This window comes from Amblyomma maculatum, chromosome 5, assembly GCF_055883805.1.
Source record: "Amblyomma maculatum isolate TAMU_Amacu chromosome 5, ASM5588380v1, whole genome shotgun sequence".
Taxonomy (NCBI): domain Eukaryota; kingdom Metazoa; phylum Arthropoda; class Arachnida; order Ixodida; family Ixodidae; genus Amblyomma; species Amblyomma maculatum.
In genome coordinates this window covers 76,689,457-76,716,590 of record NC_139348.1, presented here as the reverse complement: position 1 = coordinate 76,716,590, position 27,134 = coordinate 76,689,457, and the positions used below count along the sequence as shown (strand labels likewise).

General features: G+C 44.9%; 1 long non-coding RNA gene across 2 annotated transcripts in view; it reads left to right on the top strand.

Annotated features, from left to right (window-relative positions):
• The first annotated feature begins 1,366 nt into the window (after positions 1-1,366).
• Positions 1,367-27,134, top strand: part of LOC146188531 (uncharacterized) — a 44,752-nt gene continuing 18,984 nt past the window's right edge. For both annotated transcript variants that reach the window (XR_014707542.1, XR_014707541.1), the window contains exons 1-2: positions 1,367-1,473; positions 14,339-14,353. This is a non-coding gene — a long non-coding RNA (uncharacterized LOC146188531). The remainder of the gene's footprint in view (positions 1,474-14,338; positions 14,354-27,134) is intronic.

Sequence of the window (27,134 nt, the reverse complement as noted above, 5' to 3'; positions counted from 1 at the left end):
GGAAGACAGCACTTGGACGAAAAGGGATTATAATGATTATAATACGCTGCCAGTAAAGTACATTGATCTAGGCGTATTATGTAATATTTAGGGTAAGAATTAGGTGCAGAGAATATGTCCCAAACATTCGAACATTTCTCTAGAGCAAAATGTGCTCACTAAAACTTTTACGGATGCTCAGAAGCCTTCAACAACAACAAAAAAAGAAAAGAAATGCTTATTGGCCCGGGTTTAACGCATGAAAGTGGCATCGGCTATGACAGATGATTACAGAGGCTTATTTTGGTGTCGTCTTTTTTTTTTTCATTATTAACACCACACTTACCACGTGGGATTGTTTATTGTGCAGTCAAATCCCACAGCAGAGGAACGCCTTTCGAAACGGTTGTGATTGAATCCCCTGTTCTCTAAATCAGCAGTCGAGCGCCCTTACCACTGAGACACCGCGACAGAGGTTTAAAAGCAAAAAAATAAATAAATAAATAAATAGTACTCGCACGACTCTATCGTGCATACAGACGGCATAGTAGGCATAGAGTGGTCTGTTAAAACTGCCTTCTGCTATATGAAGCAATCTGCGGTGGCATGTTTTAGTAGCTGCGGTATTCCAAACAGAAACGGAAATATGAGATTTCTGAGCGTTTGCATTAACTTTTATAGACGGCAACGACTTGCTTTGCTTTGACACGGCGGTAACGACAGTACCACTTCGTTTGAGACATTGCATGTCAAAGGATCTCACGCGCCGAAGACCGCGATGGATGATGTCCTTATCCAAGCATGAAATGCTCGGTACGGACAAGCATATATATATATTTTTTTTAATGAAGCGTGTGGCTATAGACTCCATATTTATTTTGCAAGAGGCATATGGGTAAGAAAAAGCTCACAGAAACCGCGAAACAAACAAAAACACCCCTGTACACGCCGCATGCGCGCGCGTAAATCACTGCGGACTAGCACGCGACGCGAAAACGCATCCACACTGAGTAGGTTTCGCCGCTGAGCCGCAAGGTGGCGACTCTGCTCGATCTCGAGGCCAATAGCAAATACATTTATTTTCAGGATGAAGATATGCAGGATACAGTACGCCGGATGTTTAGCTCGAAATAAACCCAAAGTACATACCTCGTATTGTACTGGTTTATGAATTTCGGACCGCTCATTCTACTATGCGTGTGCTCTATATCTGTTCCGGTTTTCATGCACTGGTTATCTTCATTTCAATTTCATTAACCTTTCCTTCACTGTATCTGACAGCTTTTGTGATGGTTCTCACCTTTATTATTTTCTCATTCTTAGCTTTTGTGATCGAGTGCCCCATTGTTCCTTAGCAGATATAAAACATGCACTAAAAGGCGCTAGATCTTGTTGTCGAGCAATCAGTTTTGCGTTAAAGGCGGTCGCAAGTAGGAATATGAAAAGCGCTGTTCTCTGCCTCTTGATCTTGTTGGACGCTTTCAGTATCGCCTAGTAAGTGTGTCGATTGCTAGCTTTGCATCTATGGCGCCTTTATTTTTGTGAGAAAATAGCACATGGCCATATATAACAAAACGGAACGAAATATAATTCCAATTATCTATATAAGAAACAATAATGTGTACAGTTCCTCGGGAGAACAATTTAAATTTTCGCAAGCTGTTCATCTTTTCTCGATGATTACTGCCGATAACGGATTATTCATACAGCTCACAGTATATAACGTGTTTAGTGCACCTGTAAATGCTGCCATATACAGCCTGGCAAGCAGCGTTGTGTAGTTATGGGTCAGCTAGATGATCATCCAATACTTCAAAATTGTTTGAAGGAGCAGTCCTTAAGGTACGTAAAGGTGGAAATAAGAATAAAATTTCTAATTATCGTCCAATTTTCATATTATCTGTATTATTCTAGCGTTCGAGGGAGTAATCAATACTAGGCGCGAAACGTTTTTTCACAAATACAGAATTATAACCAGCTTTCAGTATGGGTTTGTGAAGCGAAGGTGTGCTGAACAAGCATTGTTAGCCATAAAAGAAAAAATAATTGATAACATTGAATGTCGGAAATATACCCTTGGTTTATTCCTGAATACTCGAAAATACTTTGATTGTGTACAACATGATATTTCATTAAGTAAATTGGCTGTATATGGAGTCTGTGGTGTGCCACTACATTTATTAAGTTATCTGTGGAAAACACTACAGTTTGTACGAGTTAATAACTGCTGCTGTACTAGCATGGTTATACGGCAAGGTGTTCCCCAAAGATCAATTTTGGGACCACTGTTATTTATCGTGCATATAAATAATATCACAAAAAATCCTTACTCACCTGATCTGATTATGTTCGTCGATGATACCAATATTTTTTTATGGACTGTTCCTTGTCTAAACTACAAATTACGATCAATGAATATTTAAACAATTTAGAGATTTGGTTGACGGCAAACAAACTCAGTTTGAATCCTAATAAAAAGCATCATCGCAGATTGGAGTCCAGGTAGACAAGTCGGCAGGACCATTCAGCAATTTTGTAAGCAGTGCAATGATGGTAGCGAAATTCCGGACAAAACGGCGAAAATATGAGCGTAGGCCGACGAAGCTGCGCAGCTCTTTAACAGAAGTCGGTTTCGGGAATTCAGTGACCGCACGTAGTTTGTCCGGATCGGGCAGGACACCATCTTTGGACACGACATGACCGAGTATTGTCAGCTTGCGGGCGCCAAAACGACATTTCTTCAGGTTAAGTTGAAGACCGGCGCCAGTGAGACAGCTCAGGATTTGGTGCAAGCGAACGAGGTGTGTCGGAAAATTGGGAGAGAAAACGACGATATCATCCAAATGACAAAGGCAAATGTTCCACTTGAGGCCGCGTAATATGTTGTCCATCATTCGCTTAAACGTAGCAGGAGCATTGCAAAGACCAAACGGCATCACAGTGAACTCATATAGTCCATCAGGGGTAACAAAGGCTGTCTTGGGACGGTCAGGCTCAGCCACAGGGACTTGCCAATAACCAGAGCGTAGGTCCAGGTACGAAAAGAACTCGGCTCCGTGTAAACAATCGATGGCGTCGTCAATGCAGGGTAGTGGGTATACGTCTTTACGCGTAATTTTTTTACGACGGCGGTAGTCAACACAAAATCTTGTGGAGCCATCCTTCTTTTTCACAAGTACCACTGGAGACGATCACGGACCAGATGAAAGCTGAATTACACCACGTTGTAGCATGTCGTCGACCTGCTCAGCAATAACACGGCGCTCCGTAGGTGAAACATGGTAAGGGCGCTGGCGAAGAGTGGCATGACTGCCGGTGTCTATGTGGTGAAAAACCTCGGTCGCACGGCCCAAGGAATTCGTCTGCACGTCAAACGAAGAACGGAACTGGTTGAAGGAAACAAACAATCGCTCACGGTGAGTCGGGTCGAGGTCACTGGTCACAGATGATTGCAAAAGGTCCAAACTCGGCATATCGGAAGACGCAGTAATCAAGGTTAGGGAGGCTACGTGGGCACTCTGTGGAAAATACCCGTCAACATCTAACGGCGAGATGAGGTCAGCAACTTCAATATGGCCAAGGCATTCGTCACGAGTGTAGCGGGACAACAGCGGTTGAGGCATTCGCAACAACAATGGCAGCGGCGCCGCAGTTAATATCGATGATAGCTAAGAAAAGAAGGAGTTTACGGCGAGAAGCGAACATTGGAGAAGGCGCAAAAAGAACTGTCGCGTCTACGGAAAAGATTACACACACGGGAACAATCACAGCACAGTTGGGCGGAATGTCGGTGTCGTCGGCGAGAAGTTTGACGCAAGAAAAAGACGGCGCATCGTCAAGAACCGCATCACAGAGCGCAGAGAAGGCGACGTGGGCGCGGGCGCACTCAATAACAGCAGGGTGGCGGGACAGGAAATCCCAGCCAAGAATTAAGTCATGCGAGCCTGATGGAAGCACTAAAAACTCGACGATGTATAAGACGTCCGCGATAACGACTCGCGCTGTGCAAGCAGCAGACGGACGAACCCAATCGCCACTGGCGTTGCAAAGAGAGAGTCCAGAAGGTGGGGTGGAAACTTTATGCAGCGAGCGACAAAAACTTTCGCTAGTGATGGAGAGAGTGGCCCCTGTATCGACGAGTGCAAGGGTACGAACACCATCAACAAAAACTTCGAGAACGTGCGGCGGAGACAGACCAGGACCCGTGGTAGGCGAAATGTGTGCAGTTCGTTCCCCAGGAACTGCGACGGCTAGTTTTTCGAGTCTTGTGTCACGCTGCGACGCCGCATTGGAGACGCGGACCGAGGGCGAGGGGACGGCGAGCAGTGCAATGGAAAGTGCTGGTGACCCGACGAGTTGTGCGGCTGCCCTGGAGATGTAACCGAAGATGGGCGCAAGGTGTCGTACTGATAACTGCAGTCATCCATAGTGCGTGCAGGGGCAGAGCGCATAGTGCGACGGCACAGGTGGGCAACGTGGCCTGGAATACCGCAGGCATAGCAAATAGGGTGGTTGTAGATCGGAACCATGGGGCGACAGGTGGTGGCGCCATAGTCGGCACGTACGCAAAGGACTGTGGCGGCGGTGGGCGGGCGGTACCTTGTACATAGGTGGGAGGCATCTGTACCTGCACAGGTAGAGGCGGCACGACAACAGGAGGCTGTAACTCAAAGGTGCAGCAAGAGGTGTGGGCTGCAGTGGAGCAGGATCGGAATGAGGTGTGACAGGCTCTGGCTGGCCAAAACTGGGAAGGGCATCAGCAACCTCCTGCGTGATGGTGTGTCGGATAGAAGGGGTAAGCAGCTGGGCTGTAGATGACGGGCGTGGGCCATACAAAAGCCCAAGCTGTCGGGAGACCACATCCCGAACGAAGTCTTTGATGTTAGCCAAAAGGTCGCTGCTCACTGCCAGGCCACAGATGGACGCAGCAGGTTCGGGAGAGCGACGTGTGCAGAGGTGTTGCTTGAGCATTTCGTCGAAACTTTGGCAAATGTTGTATACTGATGCCACCATGGTTTGGCTCTTTGCCCACAGCATGTGAAATGCATCGACATCAATGTCCTTCATTATGTATTTTATCTTGGCAGACTCATTCATAGACGGGTCGACACGCTTGCATAAATTAATGACGTCTTCAATTTAGCTTGCGAAGCTTTCCCCTTCATGCTGAACTCGTACGCGGGTAGTTTCCGAACTGTGGGACGACCGAAAACGTCCGTGAACTTTGCCTTGAAGTTGGCCCAATTTGGCATGTCGGCCTCATGATTTCGATACCAAAGGTTAGCAAAGTCACTCAGGTAGAAGATGACGTTGATTTTCATGCGGTCAGTCGAGTTGTTACGACGACTTACCCGCTCGTACGAGGCCAACTAATCGTCAACGTCGTGGTCGCCCTGCCCGCTGAAAACAGCGGGGTCTCGCTGCCGAATGGCACCGGAGCATGAGATGAACTGAGAAGGGGCTGCCATCGGCTGTTGGCCTACCTCGTTTGTCGCCCTAGGTATCATACGGCTGCGGAGCTCCACGGTGATCGTGTAAGAGTCGTACCCCGCACCTCCACCAAATGAAGAGGGTTTTATTTGAGGTTATTCAAAGGACTACAGACGGCGACCGGTGACACAAGACGATCGTAGAGCGAAGCACAATCTCGTCCGAACAAGACAGTCCGAGCTCTCAGTGTGCGCACCACCTGATCGGCGTCTTCATCGTCGCTAGTGTCGGTGCTGTATTAGCTTCTTCCTTACTGTACCTACAATTTTTAGACCAATCGACACCACTCTTCAATGTAGTGTAGTAACTAAATATAACAGCAACGTTGTAAAGCAAGTTACTAATCACAAGTTTCTAGGCGTTTGGTTCAATGGAAAGCTTTAATGGAATATGTACATTTTAAGCTGAGTAAACGTTAACAGAATTGTAGGATGACTGAGTAAAATTGAGCAGAATTGTAAGATGACTTTACAGAATTTCTAATTTCGTACCCGTTTGGCTAAAGATTTCAATTTATTATGCTCCTTTTTTTCCAAACTAACATACTGTATTCTCATATGGAGAACCACTCCTTTTACGAAATATAAATGGTTTGTTCTAAAAAAAAATCCCTTCGAGCTATTGAAAGTTATTACTGTATACCGTGAGACTGGCGTACAGAACCCTTGTTTAAAAAATATGCCTTTTTAGCCGCTAATCACATTTACTACTTTTGTCTTCTTCACCATAGAAGGCTGTATACTACTCTACCTGATAGATCTACAGTAACGTATGATCTGCGAACATGAAAAAAACTGTTAACTCTTAGTCGAACCAACTATCGAAAACAAAAATTAACTTTTCAGGTGCCATACCTTATCAACAACACTACACAAAATGTGCAATTTGCATTGACACCTAGGGTGTTTAAAACAATATTTAAATGAATATCCCCTATAGTTTCATGGATGTTAGTGGCTGCAGCGTTCTCTTATGCAATCTTTATTATGTAAATAATTTGTGCTATGAAATTTATGTTATTGAGCTCATGGTCTGTTTATTTGAATATTTAATGAATACTGCAGGTGTTGATACCTTTTATATATCGTATGTAAGTGTTGCATATTGCTTCTGTTTTATATTTTATATACACTAGAGGTGTGTGCTGTTGTCTACTGTTGTCTGTTTTGGGAGCCAAGGCCCAGTCAGGCTTGTCGCCGTGTGCCCTGGCTACCCCTTTCTTGTAGAAAGAAAGAAACTCAAACAATCGAAAGACGCGAGATCTGACAAACCTTGATAGACACCTCAACCGCATCGTAATGCAAGAATGAATGTAGCAGTGAAATAGAGACGTAAAAGGTGTCGCAGTGGAGTGCTTATTGTGGCAACAAGAGCGGCCGACTACTGTGCTCTCGGTTGCGGACCACCAGCACACACGTACACCAAACCTCAAAGTCGGCTTACGTGAGATAAGATAATAAGCACAAACCGCGCAGGCCGCCTGCAATGGATCGACTTAAGGCAGGCGCTCGGTTTCATAACTCTGTACCATTCATTGCTCGTTTGCAACATCGCAGCAATTTATTGATGTCTCACAGTCCGCACTGACGAAGGCCATTGCGCCACTTGCGCTCTGGGCTGAGCAATTAACTACAGTATTTTGAATAAACAAACCCGTTCAATTTGCTGCCCGTACACACCAGCTGCTAGCTGTCTCCAGTGATATCCACAAATAAAAATGAGGGCGCTTAAACACTTCCGTTACGGATATCACCCGATAGCGCTTCACACACAGGGGAGATGCTTTATCGCATTTAATTTTTCGTTTTGTCGATTTTACCGTTATTTCACCAACTGAATTGTGTTTATTTATTTCTATCCAATTTTTCAAACTTTTTCTCATTATTATACACCGATGCACACCACCAGCAAATATTGGCTTTTGATTCAAAGTAGTTTGACTCATTTGAACACAATTTCTGTTATTCAAGTTATTTCTATTGAAGAGGGGTTTATTAGGGGTTATTCGGAGGACTGGAGGCGGCGACCGATGACACACGACGATTGTAGAGTAAGGCACAATCTCGTCCGAATAAGACAGTCCGAGCTTCGAGTGTGCGCGCCAGCTGATCGGCCAGGAACTCAGCCGTCTTCGTCGTCGTGTGCGTGGGCGCTGAATCATCTTCTTCCTTACAATTGCCCCGGCGGCAAGCGGGAACCATCCTGGCGACTTAAGGCGAGGGAACGACAAGAGGATCGTAGAATGGTTTAAGTCGACTGACATGAACAACGTCTCGCCCGCGGCGACGGTGGTCCGAAGAAGGCGTTGCCGGCTCCACAACGTAGGTAACTGGAGATGAGCGCTCTAATACACGATAAGGGCCATGATACTTTGCAGAGAATTTGGAACCAGCCGGAACAAAGAGCCAAACGAGGGTGTTTGTAGGAAAGTCAAAAGCGGGCTTTCCGTGATCGCTCTCATGTCGGCGAAGATCTTGAATGTCCGACGTGAATGAACGAGCCAGCTGACGGCACTGTTCAACATTACGGGCAACAGCAGAAAGAGAAGTGTACTCTGAATTGTCGGGGTGGTAAGGAAGTATAGTGTCCAGTAGACGAGAAGGCTGACGACAGTATAGGCGAAAGAACGGGGAAAATCCAGTCGTTGCCTGAGACGCTGTGTTATAGGCATAGGTGACATACGGAGGCACCTGACTCCAATTAGACGCGTCAGAAGAAACGTACATGGCGAGCATGTCACCAAGCGTTCAGTTAAACCCTTCTGTGAGGTCATTAGTTTGAGGATAGTAAGCTGTGGTGGTTCCATGTATTATTTTGCAAGCTTCTAACAGCTCGTGGACCACTTGTGATAGGAAGACAAGGCCGCGGTCACTGAGAAGTTCACGAGCAGCTCCGTGACGTAAAACGAAGTGACGTTGAATAAAGGAGGCGACGTCGCGAGCACTAGCCGTAGGCAGGGCTGCAGTCTCCGCGTAGCGAGTGAGGTGATCCACGACGACTATTATCCGGCGATTGCCTGATGTCGGAAGATGGAAGGGGGCCACAGAGGTCGATGTCGACACGATCGAAGGGTCGCGCTGGACAAGGCAATGGCTGCAATGGGCCGGCGGAGGGGCGCGGAGACGACTTCCGCTGTTGACAAGCAGTAAAGGAGCGAATATAGCGCCGGACAAAGTTGTACATCCCCCGCCAGTAGTAGCGCTGGCGGAGACGCTCGTATGTCTTCAACAAGTCAGCATGTGCACTTTGCGGGTCGGCATGGTGATGGGCACAAATTTCAGTACGAAAATGGCGAGAAATGAACAAGAGCCATTTGCGACCATCCGGGCGATAGCTTTTGCGATATAGCAGGCCACCCCGGGTCATAAAATGGGAAGCTTGGCGACGAAGGGCTCGCGGGAATGAAGATGTTGAGGACGCGGTAAGGACGTCTAGGAGTGAAGATATTCAGGGATCCCGGCGTTGTTCAAAAGGAAGATCGTCGGAAGTAAGGGCTGCGACGGAGAGTTCAGATATCGAGTCCGAGGGTGCAGGAGAAGGCAGCGGCGAGCGCGACAAGGTGTCGGCGTCGGTGTGTTTGCATCCAGACCGATATATCACCTCAAAGTCAAAGTCTTCAAGGCGAAGAGCCCAGCGGCCGAGGCATCCAGAAGGGTCTTTCAGGTAAGCCAACCAGCAGAGGGCATGGTGGTCGGTGATAACGTTGAAGCGGCGGCCATATAAGCAGTAGCGAAACTTTGTTAAGGCCCACACAATTGCAAGACACTCCTTTTCTGTGACGGTGTCGTTAAATTCACCTTTCGTTAGCGCTCGGCTAGCGTAAGTCCTTCCATATTCAGAAAAGCCGGGTTTGCGTTGAGCGAGGACAGCACCGAGACCGATGCCGCTGGCGTCAGTGTGCACCTCTGTAGGAGCGGATGAGTCGTAATGGCGGAGAATGGGTGGCGAAGTGAGTAGACGTCGGAGCGTAGTGAAAGCATCGTCGCAGATTGGAGTCCAGGTAGACAAGTCGGCAGGACCATTCAGCAATTTTGTAAGCGGTGCAATGATGGTAGCGAAATTCCGGACTAAACGGCGAAAATATGAGCATAGGCCGACGAAGCTGCGCAGCTCTTTAACAGAAGTCAGTTTCGGGAATTCAGTGACTGCACGTAGTTTGTCCGGATCGGGCAGGACACCATCTTTGGACACGACATTACCGAGTATTGTCAGCTTGCGGGCGCCAAAACGACATTTCTTCAGATTAAGTTGAAGACCGGCGAGGTCAATGGCCACAGGTGATTGAAAAAGGTCCCAACTCGGTACATCGGGAGACCCAGTAATCGGCGTTAAGGAGACTACGTGGGCACTCTGTGGTAAATACCCGTCAACATGAAACGGCGAGATGAGGTCAGCAACTTCAATATGGCCAAGGCATTCGTCACGAAGTAGCGGGACCACAGCGGTTGAGGCATTCGCAACAATGTCAGCGGCGCTGCGGGTAATATTGATGATAGCAAAGGGAACAAGGAGGTTATGGCGAGAAGCGGACATGGGAGAAGGCGGAAAAAGAACAGTCGCGTATAAGGAAAAGAGTACACACACGGGAACAATCACAGCACAGTAGGGCGGAATGTTGGCGTCGTCGGCGACAACAAATTTGGCGCAAGAAAAAGACGGCGTATCGTCAAGAACCGCATCACAGAACGCATCACAGAGCGCATCTTCTTCCTTTCACTATTAATAAATTTTCGATCTTACCACTATCAAGTATTTCTTTTTCTTTCAATACTTTTGAGAACTTTGAACTCCCTTTACCCACTTTTCATTCTTTATTCTATTAATTTATTTATTCAAATAAATGTTCAAGCTATTCGCAATCAGTTAATTTCAATTTATTTAACTGTTATAATGCATAGCGTAAAGAAATGTTTACTGATTTAAAACATTTTTTATTTATTTGGAGTGTTTCGCATTTGTTCTGCATTGACCAAGAGTCCTGATTTGTTTAGTGCTTTTGTTCATTGCCTTATAAGTGGGGCTGCGGAGTCATGAAGCGGTCATTGGTAGTTATAGAAGGCAGCTTTTTGGTGCCCGTTCCTGCATTTCGCGGCGCCGCCTCCGGCCTTGTCCATCGTAACTAGCTACATAATTAATAAATCAAGTAAATAAATCCTGTCTCCACAGGAGGTCGCGCCTCCATCCCTTGGATCGCCACTCGAGCGCTTTAACCACTGCGCCACGCCATGGATCGGGAAACGCACATCCTCAGTCTCCTTGGCTACCGTGAGAATCATAGTAGCGATGACAATGACGCCGGAATTAGTGATAATGGCAATGATCACATTAGCAATGATAATGACGCTCAATTTAGATAAGAATGAAAACGAGAGCGAACATACATCAGTAAGGATTAGGCTTGCGCATTTCTGCAGTGTGCAAGAAGCCGCCTGCCGGTGTCGCATGCTGCCGGCATAAAAGTGGATTCTGCCTAGAGCGCCGGTGAACATTGTTGCCTTCAACGGAACGCTGATTGTGTTCGATACAATGCTAGGTAGCCCGCATAACCTAAGCTAAACGCGTAGCTGCAGCCATTAGCCACTGCGAACCGCTTGTCTATAGAACCTGCCAGTTCTTTCTCAGCCATGCGGTGTTGTTACGAGTGAAGGAAGAGGGAAAGGAAAATGCTCGGACCCGCTACTGGTTCATCATCAATAACAACAACACTACTGGCTTCGTAGCTGTTACCGCCTTTGCCTCGAGCGGAAGAGGAAAAAATAGGCAGAAAGTAAGAAAACGAAGAAGGAGAGGGAAAGACGCACGTGGGCCTAAAAGGGCTATAGATACTCTAAACAACTTCTCTTGTTAATATTGGTCATTTCACTGCTGCTCTGGTTGAAGGCATATTTCCCTGTAAGAAAGTTCTCCCTAAATATTTGAAATATTATATGCAAAAATCTTCGTTTTCAGCACCCCCGAGAGTATGCACCACAAAATTTGGTGAGATACACATCCAGAAAGATTTGTCTTACAGCACGTCTTTCGATAGGTTTTCAGGCCTTCTCGAACACTGTGGTAGAAAGGGGGAAGAGGGCACTTTTGTGATAGCGCACTGGTGTTCATGGCCAGATGCACTGAAACGTCATAGGAACAGCCTTTTGCTCATTTATTCTGCGTGTGAATGCTTTTTTGAAACTTCTGTCGAGAGACGTGTATCGAGACACTATTCGGCAAGCCCTTTGCTCTCTCTTCGGCGTGAAAGTAAAATAATGAAGAGGGGGTTGGGCATATTGGACTCTCAATAAGGCAACTTGCTTGTCAGCTACAAAACCACGTTACGGTCCTACCTTAACAAAGAGTTTTTGAAGATGAACCTATATAATAGCTATGTCTTTTCGATGGTAATGTGATGTAGAAAACTACAAAAAAATTGCAAGAGGGCGAGAAGTATATTGCGGTGATAGGAGCGTAGAGTGCAACAAAAATGCGAAACTACATTGAGAGACAGAAAAAAACCTCAGTGGCCAATTCAAAATCTCGAGTGGTAATTATACACTAAACGGAAGAAGAGGAAATGTATATGAGCGCTGCATATAATACGAAAGGAATCTAAACGTTGGTCGGCTAGTGCGATCGAATGAATAAGAAACGAACAGTAAGCTGAGCAAAGCTTCGCAGCGAGTTAAGAGGGTTATGGCATTTGAAAGTTTGCTAGAATACGGCGGTCGTAGCAGTGATGAACGGGGTTCAATGCACATTTGTAGTCAAAGCCTCTGAAACAGAGCGAATGCAGTGAAAGGGATGATAGTGGTAGCCAAATAGAGAAAACCTGCATTGTCATGTCAGAAATACTACGAAATATTTTTAGCTCTATCGTAAGAGTTCTTTGTAGTTATGTACAACTTTATTCAATTCTGCAACTTTTCTGCATTATATTTTAGTGTTGACAGTCTAAATTGTGATGATACAACAAACATTTACGCAGTCACAAAGCGTTCATTGTCAAAATTCGCACAGAAAATTTGTTGTGAAATGTATTTTTCTTAACTTTTTTGCAGGTAACAGCAGATATTAAATACTGACTTCAAATTCCGCATCAGAGTGTGTTATTGGATAGATACGCAGAATATTAGATGAAATATTCCTTACTTACTGCTATACCAAGTTTTCGAAAATTCCAATGTATATGTTATGCAAGTACCTCGTCTTCACCAAATATGGTCTTCCTATTTTGCCGTGGCAATGAAGAATGGGAGGTTTGGCATTTTAAATTTGTTTAAAAAAATAAGTTACGTTACTGATGCCGTCAGCATGACTTTCAGCACTATCAGGTGACGTCCATCATCATCATTATCATCATCATCAGCCTGATTATACTCACTGCAGGGCGAAGGCCTCTCCCATATTTCTCCACTTAACTCGGTTCTGTGCTAGCTGCATCCACTTGTCCCCTGCGAACTTCTTAATCTCATCCGCCCACCTAACTTTCTGCCGCCCCTGCAATGCTTTCCTTCCCTTGGAATCCAGTTTGCTACCCTCAGCGACCATCCGTTATCCTCTCTTCGCACTACATGTCCTGCCCATGTCCATTTCTTCTTCTTAATTTTCACTAGAATGTCGGTAACTTGAGTTATTTCTCTGACCCACTCTGCACGCTTTCTATCTCTTAATGTTACCCCTACCATTTTTCGTTCCATAGCCCTCTGGGTTGTCCTCAACTTAAGTACAACTCTCTTGGTTAGCCTCCACGTTTCAGCCTACCTTTCTACTTTTCCTCTCTAGGTCATCAATCATTATTTGCAGTTCATCTCCCGAAATGCTTAGCAAGGCAATATCATCCGCAAATCGCAGATTACTGAGGTATTCCCCATTTACCCTCATCCCTAACTGCTCCCATTCCAAGACTCTGAATACTTCCTCTAAACAAGCTGTGAATAGTACTGGGGAGATTGTGTCTCCTTGCCTAACACCTTTCTTTATGGGAATTTTGTTACTTTCTTTATGCAGAACTATGGTTGCTGTGCACCCACTATATATATATATATATATATATATATATATATATATATATATATATATATATATATATATATATCTTCTAGCACTTTCACGTACGGCTCGTCTACCCCCTGATTTCGCAATGCCTGCATCACCGCCGAGGTGACGTCCACTCAGGTAATAAACAGAAGCAAAGAGCTTATAAAGGATCCTAGTAAAGATGAAGTTGACATCGCTTTACTGCACAATGCACAAACTTTCCACCATATACCACACCGCATCTCGCTAATACAGTTCCATAGGCTTAAGATGCACAATATGTTCATCTAATAAATGCGCGCCTTGCCCAAAATGAGATATATGTTCGGATAAGAAGCACTCACTCTCATCTGCTTCAATTTTCGTACGGGTGCAACAATGTGCTCCTGTTCACTTTTTCAACCGGCTGCATTTTCGGCTGTGGTAGCATTGTGTCATCTGCGGCTCTTAACTAGCCCTGACAACCCTCAGTGCCCCACTTTGTTAAGGTAGTAAGTTTTAAAGTTGGGCGAGCTGAATCTGGTAAGGGGCCCTGATTCTTACCTCCAAGGAAACGTGGCTACCGCTGTCGGACATGAGCCAATAGAAAAAAAAATATGAATCGTTCAGTCGGTAAAAGCGTATGGTGCTTCCTGCGATTTCGTTAATTGGCTACCGTACCATGTAACCGCTAGTTAAAGTTTATTCATGAACAAATGTCTTTTTTTTGAACAGCTCTGTAGCAGGTAACATGGAAATATGTTTCATGCCTGTATTTTTTGAGCGTGCTTTTCATAATTCAGCTGCTGTAGAATGTGCAACGTAACCAATATATTGAAATATGTGGTAATGAAATGTTTTTTCTTCCTTTCAGTGGCTGTCAAAGTGTGTAAGTACTTTTCTACTATGCATGCATAGCTGCAAAAGGACGAGATACATATGTTTTAATAAATTCTGTCCTAAAGAAAAAAATTTGTTCCGCAGAATGAGAAGAATAAAAATGATTGAAGCACTTGTGAAAAAAATTTGCCGACTTGCTATTAAACAATTTTTTCTAATTTTTAACACAAGTTTCCCTCTTATATTTTGAATGATTTTATAAACCTCTCAAATGTTTTGTCATTTCAGTAAAAAAAAATTTATTATTACCTTTCCAACCTTATGTCATCTTTTGCTTTACAGCAACGAATCACACGCCTGTATTTTGCTAACTTGTGCCACAGATTATTTCACATGATCACTGATGTCTCCAAATCCTTGGTCCTGAGGGCGAGCGGCTGTTTCTGCATCAAAACACGGTGGATACTATAACAATCGAGCACAAGATGCTCAATAGTTTTCACAGATTTACCACTCGCTGCACTTGTGCCACCTTATTGGTTAACTTTCTTTGTGTAGCGGCGTCTGTTGAAGCACTCAGATATAGTTTCAGAAAGTAGGGACCTGTCTATCCTGTTATCAAAAAAAAGATTCCTTCCTGACCTGGCTTTTTCTGTTTTGGTATAGGTATGCTTGTTCGGCTATAAAAATATTCCGTTCAGTGCTTTGTACCAGTTCGAACTCTATTTAAATCTCAATCCTTATCCTCTGCATATTTAGCACGCTAGTTTCCTAAATATTTTCCTTCATTTTGAACGAACGCTTTTCAGGTATAGGTATAAAAATGTCTTAGCTGCTCTCCTTTTACTGCTCAATTTGGCAGGTGTTCCACATATATTATTTTACTCTGAGCTTCCCGTGCTTCGAAAGATGCCTAGCCCATATACTCCTGTACAGCCTCATTTGTGGTTTTATCGTGAGCTTCTAGTGCCAACCGCGCGACCGCTCTCATATTTATTTGTAATGTGACTGTACCTATGCTTTCCGGCACAAAACCGTATTTCCGAAATGCCGGGCATCACAATTTCTTTTCAAATACTTCTCAGCACCTGATACCTGTTTTATCCCCACAATTTCCTAGGCTTCATTATCCCTGCATGTTTTCGTCATCTTGTTGTAGCATACTGTTCGTGCTTATTCATGTGCGTCAGTCCAGAGTTTAACCGATGCGCCGATATATTTATATTCTGCCACTCAGGGTTTTCATGGCTATGTATTTTAGACACCTGATCTTTGTAGCCATCGTAAATTATCGCACCCGACCTAATGACCCTAGAACTGAAGTCTATGGCGTCCCCTTCTTGTCTTCAAAAACTAACTAGAGTTTGAACCATTCCCGGCTATCTGTTATCAAAACAGATTCATCAGCGTATATTTTTACTGGGGAGGCTCTGCTTCCTAATTTCTCTGTCTAATCTATACGACAGATTAAAACCCAGATTACTGTCTTGTAGCCTTCTGTCCATATGTACTATATAAAACATGAACTGTAGTGGTGATGGATGACAACCTTATCTTAATCCTTTGCATAACTCGGCACTTTTAGTACTCCTCATCTATCGACATTGAATTTGTGCTTTATTATTCCGGCATATTTTCTATTCGAAATATGTTACTAACGAAATATGCCTACTTTTTAGCATGTTCCACAGGAGTTCCTTATGTGGTTTATGTGGGTGCATGCCCTGTTTTGTGTCCAGTAATGCTAAATACGAAGGTTAGTTTTCCGCCCTTGTTATTTCTATGCATTTGGTAAGCATGAACGGGTTATCTCCTGTACGCCTACCATTGTTAAATATCCTCTCAGGGTCTCCGAATACCTTACTACTTTTTACTTATGAGTGCATTTTTAGTTTCACCGCTTGCATTGGCAACCTCTATATGAAAGATGTTATCTTAATCGGCCTCTCAAATGTTATGCGAGTCCTAGCTTTTCGCTTTACAAATAAAATTCATACTACTCTATTGCCACTTTTTCGAAATTTTCTCATTAATGCGTAAGCATTGTGTGAATATGTTGGCGTGTTTCATATGGGCGGTACCTTGTAAAAAGAAAACAGTTATGTCAAGAAAAGAACGGTACTATTGGGTAGAGCGTAAAATCAAGGTGTGCAAGTGACAAAATGGTTGATGTGGGTTATTTTGACAACGAATTGGAGCCAATTGTATAGCTTTCCGCAAAGGTGGCTGCGAACAAACTTCCAGTTACGGCTTTCAGCTTTCGGTCACGTGTCTGAGTGGATTCTGCGTGTCTCAGTTCAACACCCCTTGACGTTCCTTTCAACGCTTTAAAGCTACCAGTATTCTAAAGGCTTTACACAAAAGGAAAAGCGAACACTTTAACTCGCTGAATCCTGCTCAAACATCTCACTAACAACTAGGCAAAGCTCAGGCTTTTACATCACTGCAGTGCAGATTTGAGCAATGATATTGCATAAATCTGAGTTATGCCGATTTCCAAAGATTTAACATCGTTTCATTGCTCATTGTACCTAGTTCACAAATCAGCTGGATTTGAATTTTGCCTATACTTGCATGCGGATTTACATTTAGGGATATTTATTCCCGCCTTTCTCCAGGTCCGATTTGTAAGTTTTAAGCTACCTTCTATAACGCTGCATTTTGTACAAAATGCAGCGTTATAGAAGGTAGCTTAAAACTTACAAATCGGACCTGGAGAAAAAAAAAAATAGCGCTAAGTACAGCAGGTACAAAGCACGTGCTTCGTACCTGCTGTACTTAGTGCTATTTTTTTTTCGTGGTATATTTGCGCAGTTTCTTTCTATGTTTCCTGTAGCTCTCCATTAAGAAGCTTCGCCCCAGATAGACGTTAACACATTTATTATACGTGTTAACGCAATAGTTATTATACGTAACGTACGTAATACGGCTGTATGCCGATGATTGCATATTATTTCAGGAAATCTTTAATACTCAACACCAAAACGACCTGAATACTACCCTTGACAATATTGTAAACTGGCGCAACCGTTGGGGCATGGCGTTAAATCAGACAAAAAAACTGTGTATATCCGCATAACACGTAAAAAGCATCCCATAAAATATACATATAAACTTGGGTCTGCTGAGCTGATGGAAGTAACTGCTTTGAAATACCTAGGTGTGACAATTACAAGTGACCTATCCTGGAATACACGTATAGACAATATTTGTAGAGCAGCATTTAGAAAACTGTGTTTCCTCAGGCATAAACTCCGAAATTCCCCATCTGGTGTGAAACATCTTAGCTATCTTTCTTTAATCAGGCCTAAGCTTGAATATGCGTGCATAGTGTGGGATCCGTACACTACATCAAATATGAAAAAGCTTTAAAACGTGCGGAGAAAAGCTGTGAGATTCGTGTTCTCTAAATTTTTGAAAACAGATTCCTCTTCGGAATTAATGCAAGTTAACGATATACCACGCCTTGAAGATCGGAGAAAATACTTTCGTTTAGAATTTCTTTTCTTCTTACTAACCAATAAACTAGGACTTGACCCGTCACGATATTTCATTCCTCAACCAGCTAGAAACACTCGCTACTACCACACAGATTTAATTTCTCCTTATTTTGTTCGAACTAACTTGTATAAGTTTTCTTTTTTTCCTCGCACCATCGCTGAGTGGAACTGTTTGCCCAGGTCACCGCCATGAACTAGCTGCTCGCGTTCTTGAATTTTGTGGTGTGCCTTGTGGCTCTTTCTGGAAAACAAGGTTTATTGACTGCAGGCTCCTCGCTTTTTGTATATGTGTATGTGTAAATATATATATATATATATATATATATATAGAGAGAGAGAGAGAGAGAGAGAGATTGCCGCGTGCCTCGCGAAACCGAGAAAGACCGAGAACGAAACAGTGCAGTGGGTGGAACAGAGCGGTGCAGTGTTCGCTCCCTTGTACTCGTTACATTTCCTGGTGGAGGTGCTGGGTTTGATTTCTCTTTTTGCTGAGTTCAACCCCTCTAGGGCAACCGAGGGCAACCACGGATCTGACACCGGTCCATCGCAGTTGCAGCCGTCGCCTTCGAGGTCAGTCGCCAGAGTTCGGGCCTCTTTCCTGCACGCTTGTGGCCAACATGCATAGATCCAACATGAACATTGCGGCTAACGGAGAGTCTTCGCCCCAGTTCATCGTCCTCCAGTCTCGAACGCCACTGTCCCTTCATGGCGAGCTTTATGAGGACGCTGAAGACTGGCTGGACCAGTTCGAACGGGTCGCCAATAACAACGGCTGGGATGAGCAAAGGAAGCTCTATAATGTGTACTTTGCTCTCGAAGATTCAGCGCGGACGTGGTTCGTGAACCACGAAACGACGCTATCAACATGGGACCTTTTTCGTCGCCAGCTGTTGCCGACCTACACCGCCAACGACCGACGAGAGAGTGCGGAATCGGCGCTGCAATCTCGCATCCAAGCCCCTAACGGGAGTATTGGAACGTACTACGAGGACATGATCCGCCTTTTTAGGCGCGCTGATCCAAATATGTCAGAGAAGAAGAAAGTGCGCCGCTTAATACGCGGGGTGAAACAAGAACTATTTGCTGGGCTTGTGCGCAATCCACCTGGCAAGGCATCAGATTTTTTTTAACGGAGGCCACCACGATGGAACAAACACTTCGACATAGGACTGAGCACTATAACCGTAACATGTCCGCCATGTCACCGGTCGCCTAAGGTTCCGTCTTCAATGCTTCTGATGATGCCTTAAGGGAGCTTATTCGATCTGTGGTCAGAGAAGAGCTGAGACTCATTCAGCAACAGGGTCTAACGTCGTCATCGAGGCTTTCATCACTCGCGGAGGCTGTTCGCGAAGAGGTTAGGCAAGCCGTCCCGAAGCCGTCTGTGCCTGACGCACAGCCGCCGCCACCGAGTGTTCCAACGTACGTATCCGTGCTTCAGCATAACCTCTGTGATACTCCAAAAGGGTACCCCACTTTGCCTCATCCAAACCATTACTATAGTGAGTACGAAGCCTACGTCATCCTCCTCCTCTTCTAGCCGAGGCACGGTTTTGGAGGACTGACGTCTGGCGTGCCACTGACCATCGGCTCCTTTGTTACCACTGTGGTGAGGCTGGTCACATGTTAAGGTTCTGTCCGTACCGCCTAGCCTGACTTCGTGGCTTCCATCCACGTGCACGATGTCCTCAGAGTGGTGAACGACCACCCGAAATCGAGGAGTACCTGCCGACGAATACGAATCCTCCAGACGTCCCACAGTACGGGTCCCGCGTCATTACCTCTTCCCGTTATCGTTCTCCAAGTCCATGGCGCTCTACATACCGCACTGGCCGCTCGCCGAGCCCCTGCTCCCAGAGCAGTCGGGAAAACTAGGAACAGCGACCTGCGGAGGGGAGACCGCTGACGACCGAAGTGCTCAACATCCTCCATCAAGTTTAGTACAAGATAACGGCTGTCAGACGGCGTCATGTAACGATGAACCTGAGTGCGCAGTTTCGGACTTACCGGTTTCTATCGACTATTTTCTCATTACAGCTTTAGTTGATACGGGGGCGGACTATTCAGTTATGAGCAGTGGGTTAGCCAGGAAATTTAAGAAAGTTTTAACCGAGTAGACTGGGCCTCATATCCGCCCTGCAGGTGGACACATTATTACCCCGGCTGGAAGATGTGTTGCGACAGTTGCAATTGACAGATTTATTTATGTTTGCGACTTCGTTGTTCTTACCCTCTGTTCGCGAGACGTCATACTCGGCTTGGACTTCTTAATGGCTAATGGTGCGATAATTAATTTGCAAGAATCACGAGTGACGTTTTCCTCGAGCCAAGCCACTGGGAGATCTAGCGTCGACGGTTCATCAACGCCCGCCTTACGTATTACAGCTGCTGACGTTACGGTCCCGCCACTGTGCAGCATTATGGTCTTGGTAGAAAGCAACTCACCATGCGACCGAGATATACTGGCCGAGACGAACGTGGGCCTGCTTCTTGAGAAAGGGATCTGCGCTGCAAGAGGACTTGTTCGCTTGCGGGACGGTTGTACGAAGCTCTAGATTACAAATTTCGGGACCGAGTTTCAGCACATTGCGAAAGGAACGGCCAGCGCGTATGTTGCCGACTTAATTGAGCAAGCGAACATCTGTACTCTGGCGCCGCCGTCGCCAGCCAGATGTAATGAACCCGACATTCTATCAACTGTGGACATTAAACCCAATCTGTCGGTGGTTGAGCGGCGGCCACTCCTAGACCTCCTTCAGAAATTTGCTGGATGCTTTGCAACGTCTTCAAAAGCTGGCGTACCAGTAGCCAAACACCGCATTATGGATGACGTGGAGACCAAGCCGATTTCACAACACCCATACCGAGTGTCGTCAACGGAACGAGAGGCTATTCGAAACCAGGTGCAGGTAATGCTTACCGACGACGTTGTGCAGCCGTCTACCAGCCCCTGGGCTTTGCCTGTAGTGCTGGTGAAAAAAAAAGATAACACCTTGCGTTTCTGCGTCGATTATCGTAAGTTAAATCAGGTGACAAAACGGGACGTATACCCGCTCCCACGTATCGATGACGCATTGGACCGGTTACGCAATGCCAAATATTTCTCGTCACTTGACCTCAAGAATGGCTACTGGCAGATAGAAGTAGACTAAAGAGACAGAGAGAAGACAGCATTCGTCACCCCCGACGGCCTTTATGGATTTAAAGTGCTTCCTTTCGGTATTTTTTCTGCGCCAGCAAACTTCCAGCGAATGGTGGACACCGTTCTCTCTGGACTGAAGTGGCAAGAGTGCCTAGTGTATCTCGACGATGTCGTCATTTTCGCGGCTAGTTTTGAGGAGCACCTTGACCGGCTGCGAATTGTCCTACAGGCACTGCGTTCAGCCCAACTGACGATAAAACCACAGAAATTCCATTTCGGATTCCAGGAGCTCCGCTTTCTTGGCCATGTTATTAGTTCTGAGGGCTTGAAACCAGATCCCGACAAGACTGCTGCTGTTATAAATTTGCTGCGCCCAGCCGACAAAAAGTCCGTTAGAACGTTTTTGGGGCTTTGTGCCTATTACAGGTGTTTCGTAGAGAATCTTCAGTGATTGCCGAGACTCTTACGCGTCTTACCCGAGACAATGTTTCTTTTGCGTGGCAAGATGATCAAGAGGATGCTTTCAACGAGTTGCGCTAATGACTGCAGGCCGACCCGATACTTGCCCATTTTGATGAAAACGCTGCTACGGATATTCATACCAATGCCAGTAATTCTGGACTTGCGCCGTTCTGACTCAGTGGCAAAATGGCACTGAGAAAGTTATCGCTTACGCAAGTCGCTTTCTTTCAATAGCAGAGGCAAACTACTCAACCCCGGAAAAGGAACGTATCGCGGTAGTTTGGGCCATAACTAAGTTCCGACCCTATAATTACTGCCGACCTTTTAGAGCTGTGAGCTACCACCATTCGTTATGCTGGCTAGCCAACCTCATAGACACCTCTGGACGACTTGCAAGGTGGAGCCTCCGCCTCCAAGAGTACGACATCACGGTTGTATGCAAGTACGGCTGTAAGCACAATGAGGCCGATTGCTTGTCGCGTGCACCAGTGGATACTGCCCCTCCCAACAGCAAATACGGCGACTTCCCGTTTCTTGCTGTAGTCACGACCGCCGACATGGCCCAGCGTCAACGGGCTGACCCCGGTTTACGCCCGCTTATTGAGCACCTCGAAGGCCTTGATGTAGCTGTCTCACGTGCTTTCGCACGGGGTTTATCCTCCAACATGATTCGCAATCGCGTCTTATATAAGAGAAACTTTCAGCACAACAAGGAAACCTTTCTTCTCGTTGTGCCGTCCGACCTCCGGCTAGAAATCCTGCATGCATATCACGATGAGCCTTCGGCTGGTCATTTAGGAGTCAAGCGAACATCAGCACGCATTCGTCAAAGGTACTATTGGCCTAAGGTGCTGTCTTCAGTCCAGCACTACGTGAGAACATGCCGAGATTGCCAGCGGTGAAAGACACCTCCGCTGAAGCTTGCACGGCTCCTTCAGCCGATACGTCCGCCAACAGCCCCTTTCTAGCAAGTGGGTATGGATCTTCTGGGCCCGTCCCAACGTCCGCATGAGGGCAGAGATGGATAGTAGTGGCGACGGACTACTTAACGCGATATGCCGAGACACAGGCAGTTTTCAGTGCAACTGCTGCAGAAGTAGCGCAGTTCTTTCTTAAGACCATCGTACTGCGCCACGGTGCCCCATCGGTTATTAGTACTGACCGCGGTACAGACTTTACGGCTGAACTAATGCAGGCTCTCTTCTGTCTTACTCGCACAAGTCATCGTAGGACTACTGCTTACCATCCACAAACAAACGGACTGATTGAACGCCTCAATAGAACACTTGCAGACATGATTTCCACGTACGTCGACGTTAAGCATCGCACGTGGGATGAAGTCCTTTCGTATGCAACGTTTGCAGACAATACGGCTGAACAGGAGACAACCCGTCTTGCGCCATTCCAGCTAGTCTACAGTCGTCCCGTCACAACAATGTTGGATGCTATGCTACCCATTAGTCACGGCGACGATGCCACTGACGCCTATGTGGACGTCGACATATTTCTGCAGCGGGCCGAAGAAGCGCGCCAGCTCGCACTGTGCCGTATTCAACATCAACACCGCGATGCCAGTTGGTACAAACCTCCGATACCGAGACGTTCACTACCAACCTGGCGATCTTGTATGGGTGTGGACACCTGTGCGCCGTCGAGGACTCTCCGGGCAGCTACTTCGCCGTTACTTTGGGCCATATAAGGTCATTCGACGTCTTAGTAACGTGACCTACGAAGTTGTTAAGTTGTTCCTCGGGGTCAACAACCCTCAATACGGCGGCGCTCAAGTGCTGAAACTGTTTATGTACTGCGAATGAAACCCGTACTATGAGAGGCAGTGATCTTCTGCGCGTGTGCAGTGTTCCCTGCTTCTCCTGTGTGCATATAGCTTGAGGACACTCCCAGGGTCGAGTCGCCGCTTTCGAAGAGGGGGGGTAATGCCGCGTGCCTCGCGGAACCGAGAAAGAAGAGAACGAAACAGTGTAGTGGGTGCAACTGGTCGGTTCAGTGTTCGCTGTCTTGTACTCGTTACAATATATATATATATATATATATATATATATATATATATATATATATATATATATATATATATATATATGGGTATGCGTGTGTGTATATGTATTAATGTGTATGTATGTTTGTATGTATGTATATGTATGTATACATATATCTTTATTTCTTTTTTCTTTTTGCCTTACACCTCAAAGTTCTTTGTAAGTGTCTTGGTTTTATTACAGTACAAACTCAATATTGCAAGTGCGTTTATTCTGTATATTGCTTCGTTTTGTATAATTTTATCTAGTTGTTTCTCCTCTATGTATAGTGCCCTACCTGCTTGGACCTAACTACGGTCCGCAGTATGTCTGTAAATAAATAAATAAATAAAATTACTATTTCCAAGACTATACTCCCTTTTTCATCTATTTCCGTCTTTGTGAGCTTGCCCTAAATTCATTGTGACATTAGGCAGTAATCAATGGTCGTCTGCCTGTTCCGAAATTCGTTATGTGATATACCCTTTCATTTATTTTCGCTTTTTACAATAAATAGGTTGTGTCGCTAACGGAAGTGTAGCATTAACTTCCCGTTACAATCAGTGCATATAGTCAAAATCATGGTGCACCCGAAAAAGGCCCCCCATGGAATAATAGCGGCATCATTTCCAATTTTCATTATATCATCACTGAGACACTTAACGAGATCCTACTTTTCGGTACCTGCATTTGTGTCCTGTCCCTAAATAAACCACCTGTAGCCGTGTCGCTTTACCGGCAATTACTCCTGATGCCCACATACTTCTTCGCAAGATGAGTTTCATAATCATCATCATCATAATCCGCAGCAGCAACTTGACTATATCCATCGCAAGGTGAAAGCCTCTACCAAATTTCTCCAATTAACCCGGTTCTAGGCTAGCTGCATCCACTTGACCCCTGCAAACTTTTTAACCTCATCCTCCCACCTAACTTTCTGCCGCCCCCTGCTACACTTTCCTTCACTTGAAATCCAGTTTGTTACCTTAAGCGACCATCGGTTATCCTCTCTGCCATAGGTTACCTCTATGCCCATGCAAATGTGTTCTAGGGTTTATGAACATGCTACCCCTCCTCCCTCCATTCCATCGTTGTTTTGTCGCGCTCTTTCTAGATGTAGCCGTCAATGAATGATGAATCTGAATCCCTGAGATGTGCCTCGCACAGAGCGTACACACCGATTTCGTCGTCTTTTAACAGCTGCTCATTGCCTATTATGCTCTCTTTTTACTCTGCCCTCCATTTATGTTTATATAAATTATCCTACCCTTAAATCTGTTTTTGTAATATTCTTTCTTGACCTTCTCGTTCCCATTTATGGGGGTTCATGATTTCTTATTACGCTTTCTTCTGCTGCATTGCCAACTGCACCTGTGCCTGGCTTTTTTGCGGGCAACCTAAAGATGTTACAGCTTCTAGGCGCAAGACAATTTCTGTTCCCACCATTCCGATAAAATTGATGCCATATCTAGTTGAAAACCTTTGCTAAAGCCTGCTCAACATATTTCTCTGTTTATTCCTGATTTAGCTTCGCGATCAAAGATATCCTTATCTAGCTTCCAATATAATGATACTGCCTTTTAAGTCGTAATATGACATTTACTTCTTAGTCTGTTCTTTCATTTTCAATATAGTTTCAGGCCCGGCGTCCCTGCAATTCAATATGGTAGTTTTAACCTCGTCTTCTTTACTTGTCTTTTTACTCTTTCGTTACCACGCCACTGTGATTCGATCACTGGGGTTTGGAAACCTCGAATTTCAAATTTCACGCCACCAGTGCCGTAATAAACTTGTTGTGCAATCTAGATTGTATTTCAGAGACTATACGTTTTAGTTCAGGTTCTGACGTGGGACGCTCCCAGCGTGGTGCCCACCACGGAAAAAGCGCTAGCTCGTCAAAAACTATGCCAGGTGAATTTGTTGCCACTGGAGCAGAGTTGTTGGATGCTGTGTACAGCAGGAGTTCGACAGACGAGTTTGAATTCTAGATTTTTGATTGCAATTTTGATAATCGCAGCAACAGCGCAGAATGGCGTCTGCATGGACGTAATTTCCGGTCTGTGTTTCTCCTTTCTTTGTTATTTCTTGGAGCTAATTCACTCGACAGAAATATGCAATGCATGATATTTTTCTCAGCTGTAGTGCATCGGCAATAAATGGAGAGACAGTCTGCCATCATCGCAAAGATAGATTTTATTTTGACCGAGTGTAACTCCGGGCGTTGACCTCACATTGACACTCCCTACCATGCCGCCTAGCTGCTCCGGAACGTCAGTATAAGGTTCGTGAAAGACGAAAATTTCGTCAAACTATTTTCACCTGGGTAGTTCTGATTGCTATATGCCTATCAAATATGCTTACTGCCACGGACCGAAAATTTCTTTTCCCGATTTTTCGGACATGCTCGATCCGTCGAACTTTCTCGCTGCACCGCGATATGCTTCATAGAGCCCAGGCATATGAGCATCTGAAATGTCAGATGCATGAGGATTATTGCTCAATTTTTCGAACTTTAGTCGCCCTGTTGCTATTTAAGGATGCTTCAAAGCAATAAATCTATGAGCTATGTGGTTAATCATCCACCATCCGCGGTGGCTCCGCTAACCAGAAATGGCAGGTTCGCTCTCGCTTCTGTACATCGTGGAAGCTTGCGCGTTCTCCTGTCACGTTTTGACGGCAGCACAGCCATTCAATGCTTTGTGGATACTCTTGAGGGTAGAAACCTTATCTGTATATTTTATTCGTTATCATCGCTGTTTGTTTCTCATTTTTATATCAAGATTCGTCACGACGGCTATAGGTTTGGTTTGTAATTTTTGCGGCGTCCTTAGAGCCAGCGTAGTTTAAACTGGGAAAGGTTTGAAGTATTGTTATCAACATAGGCTTAAGAAAAAAAATTGTACTCCTATATGTTTATTTCTTGGTGAGTACAACTTACTTCAAATCCAAGGCAAAATTAGTCTTTTTTAGGTTGTATGAGGAAAACATGTGTTTCTTAGAAAGCATTTGAGTTAAAATTTTCAGATTTTGCTGCCGAGTTTTATGAAACATATAAAACATTTTGTTTGCTCTAGAATTTATTTTGATACTTTTCATCAAAAAGCATTATCTTGTAAAACAAAAACGTCTACTCTCATGCAACTAATTGTTTGCTTCTGAGGTGTTTTGTTTTAGTATTCGCACGGAATATTTGTATTAAAAGCATTGTTTTTGGAATGTGCTATCTACTGCCAGCAATTGTGTGTATCGTACCCAATTCTATCTGGAATAATTTGAAGGAAATTCTATCAGACCCGTGAAGAACTGATATTTTTCTCCTGGTAACAAAATATTTATTGTGATTTATTTTCTGAGTGTTGGGCAGCATCATCTAATGGGCACTTCGAGCAATTTGGTTAAGAAGAATTACATGGTGATTCCAACAGCTTCTGGTTCAGCGCGAACAGGTTGGGCCATTTCCGAAAATTTTCTTAAAGCTGAAAAAGAGCGCAGTGAAACGCGCTGATTGGCGATGGTTGATTGTCATAACGTATTGCGGCGGTCCGTTTTCTTCCGATAAGAGCATTTATTTAAATTCACATTTTCTGAATTTTTCTAAATTTTCCATGACCTGTAATATTTCACATTGGCGGAAATCATCGTTATCACTAAAGATTTTATAATATTGCTCCTACTTCAGATATTTTTTTTAAA